The following is an 18,131-nucleotide window of genomic DNA, read 5'->3' on the forward strand; positions in this document are numbered from 1 at the left end:
AAAGTAATTTGCCAGTAGAGACAAGACACAATGGCAGAAGTTAATTGTATCATGTAACAGAATGGTTAATACTCATAATCAAGCACTTGGAAATTTTCTCAACCATTCATACTGAAGCTTCTTACATCTGCATCAACAGGAGCTGCAGGCAGTTATGAGTATTTCAACATCACTTACCCTGGAAGGATATTGGTTCACTGCTAAGGCAGTGGAGGAAACCTTCATAAACATGCCCAGACTGATGGGGGCCTGCACATTGATGGCGGCTATGTGAAGCACTGGAAAGAGCCCCAACTTGGCTTCACATACAAGTGGACTAGAAACCAGCTTTGCCATATTGTGGCTTTAGAAAGTTAGCGTACAGTACCTCACTTTTCTTAGGAATGACTGTACATTAATGATTTCATTAACTTGATAGAACAAACAGTGATCCATAAGCCAGAAGATTTACAAGAAAATAACTAGAAAGTTAAAACATGTCTGCAAACTCTCACTAGGTAGATGTCATTAAAATAATCACTCATCAGTGTGGTCCAATTTATGATTCAAATATCCAAACTGAACTAGAACTTGTTTCATGAAAGGCAGAAGAGCTGACATGAAGTTAACACAATCACACATACTGTAATCTGAGAAATGTGAACAATACATTGCAATGTTGTTCTTCAGTCACTAAGTCTTATCTGACTCTTTATGACCCCATGGACTGCATCATGCAGGCTTCCCTGTCCTTTACCATTTCCTGGCATTTGCCCAAGTTTATGTCCATTGAGTTGGTGATGCCATCCAACCATCTCAACCTCTATCACCCTCTTCTGCTTCTACTTTCAATCTTTCCCCAGCATCAGGGTCTTTTCCAAAGAGTCAGCTATTCACATCAGGTGGCCAAAGTATTAGAGTTTCAGCTTCAGCATCAGTCCTTCCAATGAATATTCAGGGTTGATTTCCTTTAGGATTGATTAGTTTGATCTTCTTGCAGCCCAAGGGACTCTTGAGAGTCTTCAGCACCAAAGCTCAAAAGCATCAATTCTTCAGCACTCTACCATTTTTATTGTCCATCTCTCATATCTGTATGTGACTACTGGAAAGCCTTCACTATACAGACCTTTGTGGGCAAAATTCCATCTTTGCTTTTTTAACACACTGTCTAGTTTTGTAATACCTTTCCTGCCAAGAAGCAATCATTTTCTAATTTCATGGCTGTAGTCACCATCCACAGTGATTTTAGAGCCCAAGAAGAGGAAATCTGTCACTGCTTCCACCTTTTCCCTTTCTATTTGCCATGAAGTGATGGAACAGATGCCATAATGTAATTTTTTAAACATTGAGTTTTAAGCTGGCTTTTTCACTCTCCTTCACCCTCATCAAGAGGCTCTTTAGTTTCTCTTCACTCTGCCATTAGAGAGGTATCAGCTGCATATTTGAGGTCGTTGATAGTTTTCCCGGGAATCTTTTTTTTTTTAATTTCTTTTTTAATTGAAGGATAACTGCTTTACAGAATTTTGTTGTTTTCTGTCAAATCTCAGCATGACTCAGCCATAGGTATACATATATCCCCTCCCTTTTGAACCTCCCTATCATCTCTCTCCCTATCCCACCCCTCTAGGTTGATACAGAGTTTGAGTTTCCTGAGACATACAGAAAATTCCCATTGGGTATCTATTTTATATGTGGAAAAGTTTCCATGCTACTCTCTCCATACATCTCACTCTCTCCTCACCTCTGCCCATGCCCATAAGTCTGTTTCTTATGTCTGTTTCTCCATTGCTGCACTGCAGATAAATTCTTTGGTACCATCTTTCTAGATTTTTTATATATGTGTTAGTTTATGATATTTATCTTTCTCTTTCTGACTTATTTCACTCTGTATAATAGGTTCTAGGGTCATCTACCTCATTAGAACTGACTCAAATGCATTCCTTTATATGGTTGAGTAATATTCCATTTTTTTACACATACCACAACTTCCTCATCTGTTCATCTGTCAGTGGATATCTAGGTTGCTTCCATGTTCTAGCTATTGTACATAGTGCTGCAATGAACAATGGGATACATGTGTCTTTTTCAATTTTGGTTTCCTCAGGGTATATGCCTAGGAGTGGGATTGCTGGGTCATATGGTGGCTTTATTCCTAGTTTTTTAAGGAATCTCCATACCACCTTCCATAGTGGCTGTATCAATTTACACTCCCACCAACAGTGCAAGAGTGTTCCCTTCTCTCTACACCCTCTCCAGCATTTACTGTTTGTAGACTTTTTGATGATGGCCATTCTGACCGGTGTGAGGTGATATCTCAATGTACTTTTGATTTGCATTTCTCTAATAAGGAGAAATGTTGAGCATCTTTTCAGGTGTTTATTAGCCATCTGTATGCCTTCTTTGGGGAAATGTCTATTTAGTTCTTTTCCCCATTTTTTGACTGGGTTGTTTGTTTTTCTGGTAACAAGTAGTATGAGCTGCTTGTATATTTTGGAAATTAATCCTTTGTCAGTTGTTTCATTTGCTATTATTTTCTCCCATTCTGGGGGTTGTCTTTTCACCTTGCTTATAGTGTTCCTTTGATATACAAAAGTTTTTAAGTTTAATCATGTCCCACTTGTTTACTTTTGTTTTTATTTCCATAACTCTAGGATGTAGGGCATAGAGGATCTTGCTCTGATTTATGTCATCGAGTGTTCTGCCTATGTTTTTCTCTAAGGGTTTTATAGTTTCTGGTCTTATATTTAGGAATTTAATCAATTTTGAGTTTATCTTTGCATATGGTGTTAGGAAATGTTCTAATTCCATTCTTTTACATGGAGCTCTTCAGTTTTCCCAGCACCACTTATTGAAGATGCTGTCTTTGTCCCATTATATATTCTTGCTTCCTTTGTCAAAAATAAGGTACCCATATGTGCATGGGTTTATTTCTGGGCTTTCTATCTTGCTCCATTGGTATATATTTCTGTTTTTGTGCCAGTACCATACTTTCTTATTGACTGTAGCTTTGTAGTATGATCTGAAGTCAGGAAGGTTGATTCCTCCAACTCCATTCTTCTTTCTCAAGACTGCTTTGGCTATTTGGGGTCTTTTGTGTTTCCATATGAATTGTGAATTTGTTGTTCTAGTTCTGTGGAAGATGCCATTGGTAATTTGATAGGGATCACATCACATTGCATCTGTAGATTAAATTTGGTAGTATAGTCATTTTCACAATATTGATTCTTCCTACCCAGGACCATGGGTTCCATCTCTCCCTGATTTGCTTATATCATCTTTGATTTCTTTCATCAGTGTCTTATAATTTTCAGAATACTGTGATTTTGTCTCCTTAGGTAAGTTTATTCCTAGATATTTTATTCTATTTGTTGCAAAGGTGAATGGGATTGATTTCTAAATTTCTCTTTCTGATTTTTCATTGTTAGTATATAGAAATGCAAGTGACTTCTGTGTATTGATTTTGTATCCTGCAACTTTGCTAAATTCACTTATTAGCTCTAGTAATTTTGTGATACTATCTTTAGGGTTTTCTATGTACATTATATGCCATCTGCAAACAGTGAGAGCTTTATTTCTTCTTTTCTGATTTGTATTCCTTTTATTTCTTTTTCTTCTCTGATTGTTGTAGGTAGGACTTCCAAAATTACGTTGAATAATAGTGGTGAAAGTGGGCACCCTTGTCTTGTTCCTGATCTTAGAGTGAATACTTTCAGTTTTTCACCACTGAGTATAATTTTTGCTGTGGGCTTGTCATATATAGCTATTACTATGTTGAGATAAATTATATCTATGCTCATTTTTTTGAAGAGTTTTAATCATAAGTGGGTGCTGATTTTTGTCAAAGACTTTTTCTGCATTTATTGAGATTATCATATGTTTTTTATCCTTCAATTTGTTAATATGGTGTATCACACTGATTGATTTGTAGATACTGAAGAATCCTTGAATCCCTGGAATAAACCAAACTTGATCATGGTGCATGAGCTTTTAATGTATTGTTGAATTCTGTTTGCTAAAATTTTGTTGAGGATTTTTGCATCTATGGTCATCATTGATATTGACCTGTAGTTTTCTTTTTTGTGTGTGTTGTCTTTGTCTGGTTTTGGTATCAGGGTGATGATGGCCTCATAGAATACATTTGGAAGTGTTCCTTCCTCTGCAATTTTTTGAAAGAGTTTTACAAGGATAGGTATTAGCTTTTCACTAAATGTTTGATAGAATTCACCTGTGATGGTATCTGGGACAGGGCTTTTGTTTTTTGGAGTTTTTTTAGTCACAATTTTATTTCAGTGCTTGTAATTTGGTAGTTCATAATTTCTATTTCTTCCTGCTTCAGTCTTAGAAGATTGACCTTTTCTAAGAATCTGTTCATTTCTTCAACGTTATCCATTTTATTGTCATATAGTTGTTCATAGTAGTCTCTTATAATCCTTTGTATTTCTGCATTGTCTGCTGTAACCTCTCCTTTTTCATTTCTAATTTTGTTGATTAGATTCTTCTCTCTTTTTTTCTTGATGTGTCTAGCTAAAGGTTTTTCAGTTTTGCTTATCTCAAAGAACCAGTTTTATTTTTATTAATCTTTATATTGTTTGTTTCATTTCTTTTTCATTTATTTCTGTTCTGATCTTTATGATTTCTTTCCTTCTGCTAATTTTGGGAGTATTTTTTCTTTCCTTTTTCCAATTGTTTTAGGTGTAAAGTTAGGTTATCTATTCAATGCTTGTTTCTTGAGGTAGGGTTGTATTGCTATAAATTTCCCTCTTAGAGCTGCTTTGGCTGTACCTCATAGGTTTTGAGTTGTCATGTTTTCATTCTCATTTGTTTCCAGAAATTTTTTGATTTCCCTTTTGATTTCTTCAGTTACCTGTTCATTATTTAAAAAAATATTGTTTAATCTCCATTTGTTTGTGATTTTTACCTTTTTTCCCCCTGTAATTGATATCTAGTCTTATAGCATTGTGGTCAGAGAAGATGCTTTGATAAATTTCAATTTTCTTAAATTTACTGAGGTTTGATTTGTGACCCAAGATGTGGTCTTTTCTTGAGAATGTTCCATGTGCATTTGAAAAGGAGGTGTATTCTTCTGCATTTGGATGGAATGTCCTGAAGATATCAATGAGATCCATCTCATCTAATGGATCATTTAAGACTTGTGTTTCCTTATTAATTTTCTGTTTTGATGATATATCCATTGGTGTAAGTTGGGTGTTAAAGTTTCCTACTATTATTGTGTTACTGTCAATTTCTCCTTTTATGTCTGTTAGTGTTTTTTTGTGTATTGAGATGTTCCTATGTTGGGTGCACAGATATTTACAATTGTTATGTGTTCCTCTTGGACTGAACCCTTGATCATTATGTAGTGTCTTTACTTATCTCTTGTAATATCCTTTATTTTAAGGTCTACTTTTTCTAATATGAGGATTGCTACTCTAGCTTTCTTTTACTTTCCATGTGCATGGAATATATTTTTACATCCTCTCACTTTCAGTCTATATATGTCTCTAGGTCTGAAGTGGGTTTCTTGTAGACAGTACATATATATGGGTCATGTTTTATTTCCATTCAGCCAGTCTGTGTCTTTTGGTTGGAGCATTTAATACATTTACATTTAAAGTAATCATTGATACATATGTTCCTATAGCCATTTTCTTAGTTGTTTAGGGTTTTTTTTTTTTTTTGTAGATCTTTTTCTTCCCTTTTAATTCCTGACTATATATGGACAGGGAGGCCTGGAGTGCTGCAATTCATGGGGTCGCAAAGAGTCAGATATGACTGAGCGATTGAACTGAACTGAACTGAACTGATATATGTCCCTGTAACATTTGTTGTAAAGCTGGTTTAAGGAAGTAAGTGAAGTCTTTCAGTCGTGTCCAACTCTTTGTGACCCCATGGACTATAGCCTGCCAGGCTCCTCCATCCATGGGATTTTTCAGGCAAGAGTACTGGAGTGGGTGGTCATTTCTTTCTTTCCTTCCCCTTCTATTTCATTCTTCTACTGAATTCTCTTTACTTGAGTTCATCTGAAAAGCTTTTGATTTCTCCATCAATTTTGAATGAGAGCCTTGCCAGGTAGAGAGTAATATTGGTTATAGATATTTCCCTTTCAGTACTTTAAATATATCCTGCCATTCCCTTCTAGCCTTCAGAGTTTCTGCTGAAAGATCAGCTGTTAAACGTATGGGGTTTCCCTTGCATGTTACTTATTGATTTTCCCTTGTTGCTTTTAACATTTTTTCTTTGTGTTTAACCTTTGTTAGTTTGATTAGTATGTGTCTTGGGCATGTTTCTTCTTGAGTTTATCCTGTATGGGACTCTTTGCACCTCTTGTACTTGATTGACTATTTCCTTTTCCATGTTAGGGAAATTTTCAACTATAATCTCTTCAAAAATTTTCTCATACCCTTTTTTTTCCCTCTTATTCTTCTGAGGCCCCTATAATTCAAATGTTGGTATGTTTGATATTTTCCAGAGGTCTCTGAGATCATCCTCAGCTCTTTTCATTCTGTTTACTTTATTCTGCTCTTCAGAAGTTATTTCCACCATTTTATCTTCCTACACACTAATCCGTTCTTCTGCTTCAGATATTCTGCTATTGATCACTTCTAGAGTATTTTTAATATCAGTAATTGTTCTGTTTATCTCTGCATATTTATTCTTTAATTCTTTTAGGTTTTTGTTAATTGATTCTTGCATTTTCTCAATTCTGTTTTCAAGGTTTTTGATAATCTTTACTTTCATTATTCTGAATTCTTTTTTAGGTAGTTTGCCTATTTCCTCTTCATTTATTTGGACTTCTGTGTTTCTAGTTTGTTCCTTCATTTGTGCAGTATTTTTCTGCCTTTTCATTATTTTTTTAAACTTATGGTTTTTGAGGTCTCCTTTTCCCAGGCTTCAAGGTTGAATTCTTTCTTCCTTTTGGTTTCTTCCCTCCTAAGGTTGGTCCAGTGGTTTGTGTAAGCTTCGTATAGGGTGATATTTGTACTGAGGTTTTTTTTTTTCCCCCCACTCTGATGGGCAGGGCTGAGTGAGGTGGTAATCCTTTGTGCTGATGATTGGATTTGTATTTTTGACTTGTTTGTTGTTTGGATGAGGCATTCTGCCCAGGTGCTACTGGAAGTTGGGTGATGCCGGGTCTTGTATTCTACTGGTTTCCTTTGTGGGAATGCTCACAATTTGATACTCCATAGGGTTAGGAGTTCTGTGGTAGTCTAGGGTCTTGGAGTCAGTGCACCTACTCCAAAGGCTCAGGGCTTGATCTCTGGATTATGGTGCTAGCCTTCTGACTTGTCTTCCTGCTTCTGCCTTGGCCAACTTCAGTTAGTTCTTCATCACATTCTTCATGATCCTGTGTTGTCATAGTCTAGAAGTTCAGTTTGTGTGGATTTATCTACTCTTGAAGCAAAAGCCTTCTGTAAGTGCTGAACTTTTTCCAATTGTTCCTGAAGTTGGGAAATTAGTTCATCCTTCTCTTTCAGGTGCAGCTTCAGTATTAAGCATTCATCTTTCATTATATCCTGACAAATCCTCTACCAGCTAAATCAGGAGCTCCAATGCTAAGACTGCCTGTGAGAGGAATGCACTGTCTCCTGGCAATCTTGATTCCAGTTTGTAAGTCATCCAGCCTGTCATTTTGCTTGATGTGCTCTTCGTATAAGTTAAACAAACAGGGTTACAATAAGTAGCCTTGTCCTTCTCCTTTCTTAATCCTGAACCAGTCGGTTGTTCCATACACGGTTCTAACTATTGCTTCTTGAACCGCATAGAGGCTTCTCAGGAGATAGGTAAGGCAGTTTGGTATTCCCATATCTTTAAGAGTTTGCCACAGTTTGATATGATCCATATAGTCAAAGGCTTTAGTGTAGTCAATGAAAGAGAAGTAGATTTTTTTCTAGAATTCTCTTGCTCTTTCTATAAGCCAGCAAATGTTGGCAATCTGATAAAATGAGATGCATCTAATGTGTTGAGATGAGGCAGTACATGAAAAGCTATTCCTTGTGTGTGTGTGTTTATGTGTGTGTGTGTATGTTGCCTTTTATGCTTCATTAGTACTTTGGTCTGAGAAGGCAATGGCACCCCACTCCAGTACTCTTGCCTGGAAAATCCCATGGATGGAGGAGCTTGGTAGGCTGCAGTCCATGGGATCACGAAGAATCCGACACGACTGAGCGACTTCACTTTCACTTTTCACTTTCGTGCATTGGAGAAGGAAATGGCAACCCACTCCAGCGTTCTTGCCTGGAGAGTCCCAGGGACGGGGGAGCCTGGTGGGTTGCCGTCTATGGGGTTGCACAGAGTCGGACACGACTGGAGCGACTTAGCAGCAGCAGGAGCAGCAGCAGTACTTTGGTACTTATTAACCCAAATCCTTTCAATACTGCCACCTCAGAGTGGAGTGCAGGAGAGAGAGCTTTTGAGAAGGCACCTTCAGACAATACTAGAATAGTACTCACTCCCTTTGTCCTGAGGCAAAGTTCACAAAGGAACATCTCAGTTCACACTAGATCTACTCATGGGGGAGAAGTGCATTGCTAGTAAAGTGTTCAGATGTTTTCCGTCTCCAAGGCAGAGATGTTTCATGATTTTTCAACAGTTTCCTGTGCTGCTTACCACAGGAAGAGAACATGTTTGGCCTTCATCTGCTGTCACTGTGGCAGCTGTTTTCCACCGGGTAACGTTAGTCTCTTGTGTATTTTACCCAGTGTGAGTCAAGTCCTCAGGGCCTGGCCATCTAGAGGCACTGACCCAATATTGCTTCTGGGCCTACAAAGCACGTTTTCTCAGAAAGTGCAGCTTCCCTCCACACACCAACCTATGTTACACACAGAGCCCATTATGAAGAACTGCTTGGGTGTCATGAAAGGACTCTTGGATACTAAGGTTAGCGTATAGATGCCTAGAAAATTATGAGAAAATGTACTCTTAAAAAAAATCCATTTTGCGACCCTAGGCAGGCCATGGGAAAAGTGACCTATGCCAGTGCTTCCTGTCATCCTTCCTGTGACCTTGTTTCTGCTTCCTCAGATCTGTAAGAGCCTGGCTGAATCTCTGTGTTGCAAGACAACTTTATAGCATAAATTCAAAATTCACCTGAATATTTCAGTCTGACTTGATAATTTTCCAACTCTAGAAGTAAGTGGACACTGAACCCACTCAGTACACATGTGTACACATCACGTCCCAGGACGGGAGATGGCCATCTGGATGAATGAGTGAATCTCCTGTTCACGGAGCACTTCGTAACTTCAAATTCAGAAAAGCACAAAGTAGACAACATGCTTATTGAATCTCAGATGAATTTTTCTCTTAAAAGCTATCTCACACTTATCAGTTTTCTTCTATCAGTTTGATTTCACTCATGTGAAATCAATTTGCTCTGAATTTACTTGCATAACATCATGAATAAAAACAATTTGAAAACTCCCTAGAGGAGACAGCAGAGCTTTACCTGACAAATCCCACAGTCAACAATTTAGATGAAACAACTTTTTCTTTGCCACTTAATTTGTTTTTTTAACTGAAGGATAATTGCTTTACAGAATGTTGTGGTTTTCTGTCAAACATCAAAAAGAATCAGCCATAGGTACAGCCATGTCCCCTCTCTCCCATCTCACTTCCCATCCCACCCTTCTAGATTGTCACAGAACCCCTGTTTGAGTTCCCTGAGGTGTACAGCAAATTCCCATTGGCTATCTATTACAACATTTTAAAAGTTCTTTCAGAGCCAAGGACCCTGGGGCTAGAGGAAAGGGAGGTTTTCTTTCTTTCCATCAAGTGGCATTGGTGGCACTTCACTGATGCTTGTGTCCTTCCTTTCAGATTTTCCCTTGGGAATTCAAAATATTCCAGCCCTTTCAGATGATTTCTTTCTCTCATATCAAAAAAACTTTAAGCAGATTGGCTTGCTGTGTGAAGGAGTCTTCTACTAGATCCTAATGGACAGATTATGTAACAATATGTAGAATATTCTTATTGTCATGTGATTGGGCAGTAACATTATGCTATAGAGTGAGGAAGTTTAAAAAAAATATTTAGGACAAGTAAAAATAAAGATAGATATACCAGTCAGAATGGCTATCATCAAAACAATCTGCTGCTGCTGCTGCTGCTGCTAAGTCGCTTCAGTTGTGTCTGACTCTGTGTGACCCCATAGAAGGCAGCCCACCAGGCTCCCCTGTCCCTGGGATTCTCCAGGCAAGAACATTGGAGTGGGTTGCCAATTCCTTCTCCAATGCATAAAAGCGAAAAGTGAAAGTGAAGTCTCTCAGTCGTGTCCGACTCTTAGTGACCCCATGGACTGCAGCCTACTAGGCTCCTCCACCCACGGGATTTTCCAGGCAAGAGTACTGGAGTGGGGTGCCATTGCCTTCTCTGTCAAAACAATCTACAGACAATAAATTCTGGAGAGGATGTGGAGAAAAGGGAACTCTTGCACTGTTAGTGAGAATGTAAACTGATACAGCCACTTTGAACAAGAGTATGGAGATTCCTTTAAAAACTGGGAATAAAACTACCATATGACCTAGCAATCCCATTATTGGGCATATATCCTGAGAAAACCATAATTTAGAAAGACACATGTACCCTGATGTTCACTGAAGCACTATTTACCATAGCTAGGGCATGGAAGCAAGCTAAATGTCTATCAATAGATGAATGGATAAAGAATGTGGTAGATATTTACAATGGAATATTACTCAGCCATGGAAAGGAATGAACTTGAGTCAGTTGAACAGAGGTGGATAAACCTAGAGCCATTTATATAGAGTGAAACAACTCAGAGAGAGAAAAACAAATATTATATAGTAATGCATATATGGCCTTCCCAGGTGGCACTGGCAGTAAAGAACTTGCCTGCCGATTAAACAAACATAAGAGACACAGGTTTAATCCCTGTGTTGGGGAGATTTCCTGGAGCACAGCATGGCAACCTACTCCAGTATTCTTGCCTGGAGAATCCCCATGGACATAGAAGCTTGGTGAGCTATGCTGCATAGGGTTGCAAAGAGTCAGACACAACTGAAGTGACTTAGCACAATGTATATATATGGAATCTAGAAAAATGGTAGCAATAAGCCTATTTACAGGGCAGGAATAGAGATTCAGACATAAAGAAGAGAATTGTGGATACAGTGGGGGAAGGAAAGCATAGGATGAACTGAGAGATAGAATAGAAACATAACATTACCACATGGAAAATAGATAGCTAGAGGGAAGTTGCTGTATAATGCAAGGAGCTCAGCCCAGTGCTCTGTGAAGACCTAGAGAAATGGGATGGGAGAAGGTGGGAGGGAGGCTTGGGAGGCAGGGGACATGTGTATATTTATAGCTGATTCACATTGTTGTAAGGCAGAAACAAACACAGCATTGTAAAGCAATTATCCTCCAGTTAAAAAAATTAATTAAAAAATAAAGATAAAATACAGACATTATTTATTGATTATAGAACTATCTAGAAATACTACTCTATACTCTTCTGGGAATAACTGGTTAATTATAATCAATGATTGAAAAATTATTTAAAAATCTAATATACAACATCATAACCAATTATCAATAGTGTTTCTGAAAAGAAAGAGTTATAATAGCTATTAGTCTGTGTTTCAGAAAAAAAAAAAATTAGCCATTCTCGTAGTTGAGAATGCATCTCAAAAAGAAGAAATTTGATTAAGGTTCATCTGTTATGACCCTGGGATCACACCACGCATGTGGTTATATAAACAATTTACGTCGGAAGAATGCTTGATCAGTCAGTGTCCAATTGGGAAAAGAGAAACACTTTATTTCTTTCAAACAGAGTAAGTGTAATATAAGACATTGGTTATACAGAGGTAGAAAAGTTTTTCTTTTAGAAAATCCAATTGGAGGTGCTGAGGCAATTTTGAGATTACTGATAGCAGGAAGGTAACAGAAGAAATGCTTCCAGACTGTAAAAGCTAGAACTGTTTGGAATGTGTCAGAAGATAGGCATTACTAGTTGAGAGCAGAGAACACAGCTTTTTAAGGTCTTGAACTCTAGTTAAGATCTGTCTGCTGCCAAACACCATAAGAAGAAGAGAAGAGGGAGGGAAAGACTTTGGCTTATTCCTTCCTTCTGCCAGCTACACCAACTAGTCAAAAGTACCATGAAGCCAGAAAGAAGAGATGCTAGAAAATATAGCTTCCTATAGCACAGAGTATAAGAAGGAAAAGGTAGGAAATTGATCTAAGAGAAAACAGAGTGTTGACCTGTTACATAAATGCTATTTTGATAATCTGTATTTGTGCTAAGAGTCTAATGAGGTATAAATTTTGTGAAAATAATTTAGAAGGGACATGGGCATTAACCTTTCCCACTGCACTTCATCACTCTTCCAAACTCTTCCTTTCAATGACACCCATCCTTATTCTTTTACTGCCTTTCTTAATGAAAAGCTATCCTTCCTTAATCCAAGTTTCATAAATCTAACTGCACTCAGATGCTATACTGCCATAATTATATTCCATCTATTAATCCATGGATCATCCTCTAACACCTTCTGTCTCCCCTTCCCCTCTTTCTTTCTCTCCCTCTCCCTTTTTCTTTTCAGCCAAGACTGTAAATATTTAAGCATATAACATCAGATAACATAAATACACAAAGCAAATACTAACAGAACTGAAAGGAAAAATAGCCCAAAATACAATAATAGTAGGGGGCTTCAATACTCCATTTTCAACATTAGATAGATCACCCAGACAGAACCCCCATAAGGAAACAATGAATTTGAACAACATTAATAGACAAATGGACCTAACAGATAAAAACAAACATTCCAGGCAACAGCACTGAAATACATATTTTTATCAAGTATACATTAGAACATTCTCTACGATAGGCCGCATGTTGAATTCAAAGCAAATCTTAGCAAAATTAAGAAGACCGAAATCATACTATCTTCTCATCACATTGGAATGAAACTAGGAGGGAAACTATACAATTTACAAGCACCTGGAAATTAAACAACATTCTGTTGAAAAGCCAGTGTGTTAAAAAGAAATCGAAAGGGAAATCTGCAAGTATCATGAGACAGACAACATAACAAAGTGAACCATAACAAAACTTATGGAATGAGGCAATATGAGTCTGAGAGGGAAATTTATAGTGATAGATGCTTATATTAAGAAAAAACATATAAAATAAACAACTTTATGCCTCAAGGAATTAAAAAACAACCAAGTAAGCCCACACGTAGCAGAAGGAAGGAAATAATAAAGACTAAAACAAAAATCAGTGAAATAGAAAATAGTAAAAGGACAGAAAAAAATATCAAAGTAAGCTTTTCTAACAAAATTGACAAAATCGTAGCTAAACTACCCAGGAAGAAAGAAAGGACTCAGATAAAAGTAATAAAGAAAAAGAAGACATTATATTTGACACACAGAAATCAGAGGATCATAAGAGGCTACACTGAACAATTATATGTCAACAATTGAACAACAGAAGAAATGAATAAATTCTTAGAAATATATATCATACCAAATTTGAACTCATGAATATAATCATGAATCATATCATTCAAATCATGCCAAATTTGAATCAGGTTAATAATGAGTAAGGAGTTTAATCAGTAACCAAAATGCTCTCCAAAAAGAAAAGCCAGGATCTGATCATTTCACTGATGAATTCTATCAGATATTTAAGGAGAATTAACTCAAGTTCTTCTCAAATTGTTTCAAAAAATTAAAGAGGAAGAAATACTCCCCAATTCATTTCTATAAGACCAGATTACTATGATATAAAAGCCAGATAAGGACACTATAGGAAAAACAACAACAAACCTACAGACTGATAACTCTGATGAATAAAGTTATAAAAATTCCTAAGAAAACACTAATAAGCTGAGTTTAACAGTACATTAAAAGGGTCATACAGTATAACCAAGAGGGACTTATCACTGGGATAAAAGGATGGTTTACTAACAGACATCAATAAACATGATTTATTACATTAATAGAATGATTGATAAAAATCACAGATTCTCTAAATAGGCACAGAAAACTGGCAAAAATCAATGTCTTTTCATGATAAAAGCAGTCAACAAACTTGGTGTAGAAGGAACACACCTCAAGGTAATAAAAGTCATATATGGCAAGCCCACGGCTAACACCATGTTCAATGGTGAAATATTGAAATGTCTTCCTCCAAGGTCAGGAACAAGACAAAAAGGTGCCCACCTTCACCAGTACTACTCAACCTAGTGTGGAAGTCCTAGCCAGAGCAGTTAGGCAAATACAAACATACATATAACTAGATTTTTTTTTTTAAAAAGGTATCCACATAGGAGAGGAAGAAGTAAAACAGTAGTTGCCAGGGACTGAGGGGTGAGGGAAACGAAGAGACATTGGTCAACTAGCACAAACTATCTGTCATAAGATGAATAAATTCCTGGGATCAAGGATACAGCCTGGTGACTATAGTTAGCAATACTGTATTGTATATTTGAAAGTTGCTATGAGACTAAAGCTTAAATGTTCTTACCATAATAACAACAATGACAAAACAGTAATTTGTGAGATAAAGAATATGTTAACAAACTTTTGTGGTAGACATGCTGCAATATATATGGATATTAAATCATCACATTGTAAACTTTAAACTTAAACAATGTTATATATGTGACATATATATGTCAATTATATATATATGTCAATATATGTCTAAGGCTGGAGAAAAGTAATTTTGCTGCGGAATTTGCTTTTATTGACCTCTCCCTCTTTCATATTCTTCCTTTACTTGTAGTTGTGAAGCCAGTTACTCTAAGCTTTCCTCTTTCTTCCTAAATAGGTTTGCTGTTGTTGTTGATGATGTATTCCTTTCGCAATTTTGAACCAGTCCATTGTTCCATGTCCGGTTCTGTTCCTTTTTGTTCTGCATACAAGTTTTTCAGGAGACAGGTAAGGTGGTCTGGTATTCCTATATCTTTAATAATTTTCCACAGTTTTTTGTGATCCATATAGTCAAAGGCTTTAGCATAATCAATGAATCTTAATTTATCCCTTGTCTCAAATAGATGAGAGGTAAATTTGTTATCTGATGGCAAGGAGATAAGAAGAGGAAGGCAAGGCCAGTGGAGGAAATAATGTACTATCATTCTTGGAAAGAAGAAGTTGGAAGGTAACTCCCAACCTACCCAAAAATCTCTCAGGGACAATCTTCTATTTTGTTCCTACTAAATGGATGCTAGTGCCTATGAGATTCCTGTGGAATATGCCACATTTCCTTTGAAAAGGGAAGAAAATCTAGTAAAAGATCATACATAGGTCCCAGTAAAGTGGAAGCTATCAGCCCCAGCTACAAATCATATACTGTATACAAGCTATGCTCATGATGCAGTATAGCTGAGATAGGTTTGAAGCCACCCCCACCAGTGAGGGTGTAATAAGTCTCCTGTGTAGATTTATATCAAAGAGCTAATATCTTGGAGAGTATTAAGTTCTTTGCTGTGAGTTTTAGCGGCATTAACAATTGTCCACTCCCATGGAAGACAGTCTGTCTAATCTTTTGGTTTCCAGAATCTCTCTCTCTTCTAGCTCTTTGCACCCTGCCAGACATCTTACTGTACCCACGCCAGCTGGCTGGGACATGCATTCTTTTCTCATTCCTGCCCAGCTTTGTTTCTTTGGACTAAGCTCTGTTTTGAGTATTCCATGGCTCATCTCAGAAAGAGATTATCCAGGGCATGTCTCTGCCATCTGGTTGCTATGTCTTTCTCTGTTCTGCTCTTCTGTCCATGGGATTCTCCAGGCAAGAATACTGGAGTGGGTTGCCATTTCCTTCTCCAGGGGATCTTCATGACCCAGGGATGGAACCCAGGTCTCCAACACTGCAGGAAGACTCTTTACCAACTGAGCCACCAGGAAAGTCACCTTGTCTCCCCTCCTGAAATCAAATCTTTGCTTTGTTTCTTGAATGTGAGGCTTTGATACTTGGTATGAACCTTGGTGTCCATCCTTTCCTAGGATCAAAAATTTCTATACCATCCAAACATCTCATCCTCTGTCCCCTTCTCCTCCTGCCTTCAATCTTTCCCAGCATCAGGGTCTTTTCAAATGAGTCAGCTCTTCACATCAGGTGGCCAAAGTCTTGGAGCTCCTGCTTCAACATCTGTCCTTCCAATGAATATTCAGGACTGATTTTCTTTAGCATTGACTGGTTTGATCTCCTTGCAGTCCAAGGGACTCTCAAGAGTCTTCTCCAATACCACAGTTCAAAAGCATCAATTCTTCAGTGCTCAGGTTTCTTTATAGTCCAATTCTCACATCCATACATGACTACTGGAAAAACCATAGCTTTGATTAGATGGACCTTGTTGGCAAAGAAATGTCTCTGCTTTTTAATATGCAGTCTAGGTTGGTCATAGCTTTTATTCCAAGGAGCAAGCATCTTTTAATTTCATGGCTGCAGTTACCATCTGCAGTGATTTTGGAGCACCCCAAAATAAAGTTTCTCACTGTTTCAATTGTTTCCCGATCTATTTGCCATGAAGTGATGGGACCAGATGCCATGATCTTCATTTTTTGAATGTTGAGTTTTAAGCCAGCTTTTTCATTTTCCTCTTTCACTTTCATCAAGAGCTAATTCTCTTCTCACTCATAAATCTTACTGACATGGGAGAAGATGGATGGGACCAAGCAACTGAAATAGTTAAAGCATGCTCTTACAAGACAGGTTTTCTGAGGCTGGAAACTTTGAGCCTTTATTCACACTGTCCCAACTGTACCAAATATCAAAGAAGGAGATGTAGGAAGGATAACCATTGATCCAGACTCTAAAAAGTCTATGACCTAATTGAATAGATGCGTAAACAATTGAAAAGTAACTAAACCTTAGTTCCAATCTGGACTCTCACCAACTGTGTGACTTTGAGACTTAAAGAGGTAAAACACTTGTTTTCCCTATAGTATATGAATAGAAACATAGGGAGCAGGAGGCAGAGCCACAGAGAAGCTATCTTTATTGCTAGGGAAGGAGTCATAGGCACAGGGAGAGGGAAGGAAAGGCCCTGGTTTCTCTTTTCATTCTGTCCCCCAGTCTTTAGGAGATGCTTCACATTAGCCGAGTCGTGCTGGAAGCCAGCTTACACAGAACTGGGAAGTGAAGTTGCAAAAGTTTATCCTCCGTCCCCTCACTCCCTCTTCAATAAAGCCAGGGGTAAAGATTTAGGGATAAGCCTGGCACTGACACAAGCACTTGCTGTAGGTGTTGTGTACCAGGTGGGGAAGGGAGTGAGCTTAGAGATGTATAGTGTGTGTGTGCGCGTGCAAGGGATAGGAATGACATTGTTGGGGGTGGGGGTGCAGAAATGCATGTGGGGGCTCTAGGAACAGTAAGTCTAGGTCAGTAGCCAGTGATCATATGTAAGAAAACCAGACTGAAGCAACAGGCAGTGGGAGTCATTGTTGATTACTGAGTGAGATCAGTGACAAAATGTGTGATACAGTGTCCAAGCCAGGGCCTTGCGAGTATTAGTAGCATTTAGAGCCAAATAGGTTTAGTACTTAACATTTAAGTGCTGGCTGGTTTTAATAATCTACCTGCTGGCCTATCTGGTTAGTAAGAAACTAAAACTCATACTTTTTTTTTTTAATCAATTTTAAAAAACAGTTTCAGGTTCAAAACCTTAGAACTTTCATAGGAATAATAAATGAATACAAAGAAGACTCTCTCAAGAGTTTTTCTGATTTAGTCAGAATTAAAATATACCTGGATCTACTCAGTAAATATAAAATGGAATTAAATGGTTATTTGAAGAAATTTTTACACAGCTGCTTTGAAAATGTGCAGTATTATAAAATTCAGTTCTATTTCTAATGAATTTTCCTAGCTCTCTCTGTGTAATATAAATCAGGCTGTCTCAAAAAGCAGGTTTGATAAAAATCTGTGTATTTCTTCTCATACAGTAAACTGGTAGTGCTGAGGTTCATACTGAAGTGTTTCTGCACTACTCTACAATGTTGTTCCCTTCCCATTTATCTTGCTTGTCCACTGGGTGCTGAGCTCCCCTGGGGCAAGATATATTTTTATTTTCTGAAGCTCAGGACTTACCATAATGTCTGGCACACAGTAGGATGCAAGTTCATCTTTGACAATTTGCTCTCATTAAATCAACTGTAGAATGTTCTTACAAATGAGG

Source organism: Bos taurus, chromosome 15 (assembly GCF_002263795.3).
Source record: "Bos taurus isolate L1 Dominette 01449 registration number 42190680 breed Hereford chromosome 15, ARS-UCD2.0, whole genome shotgun sequence".
Classification (NCBI taxonomy): domain Eukaryota; kingdom Metazoa; phylum Chordata; class Mammalia; order Artiodactyla; family Bovidae; genus Bos; species Bos taurus.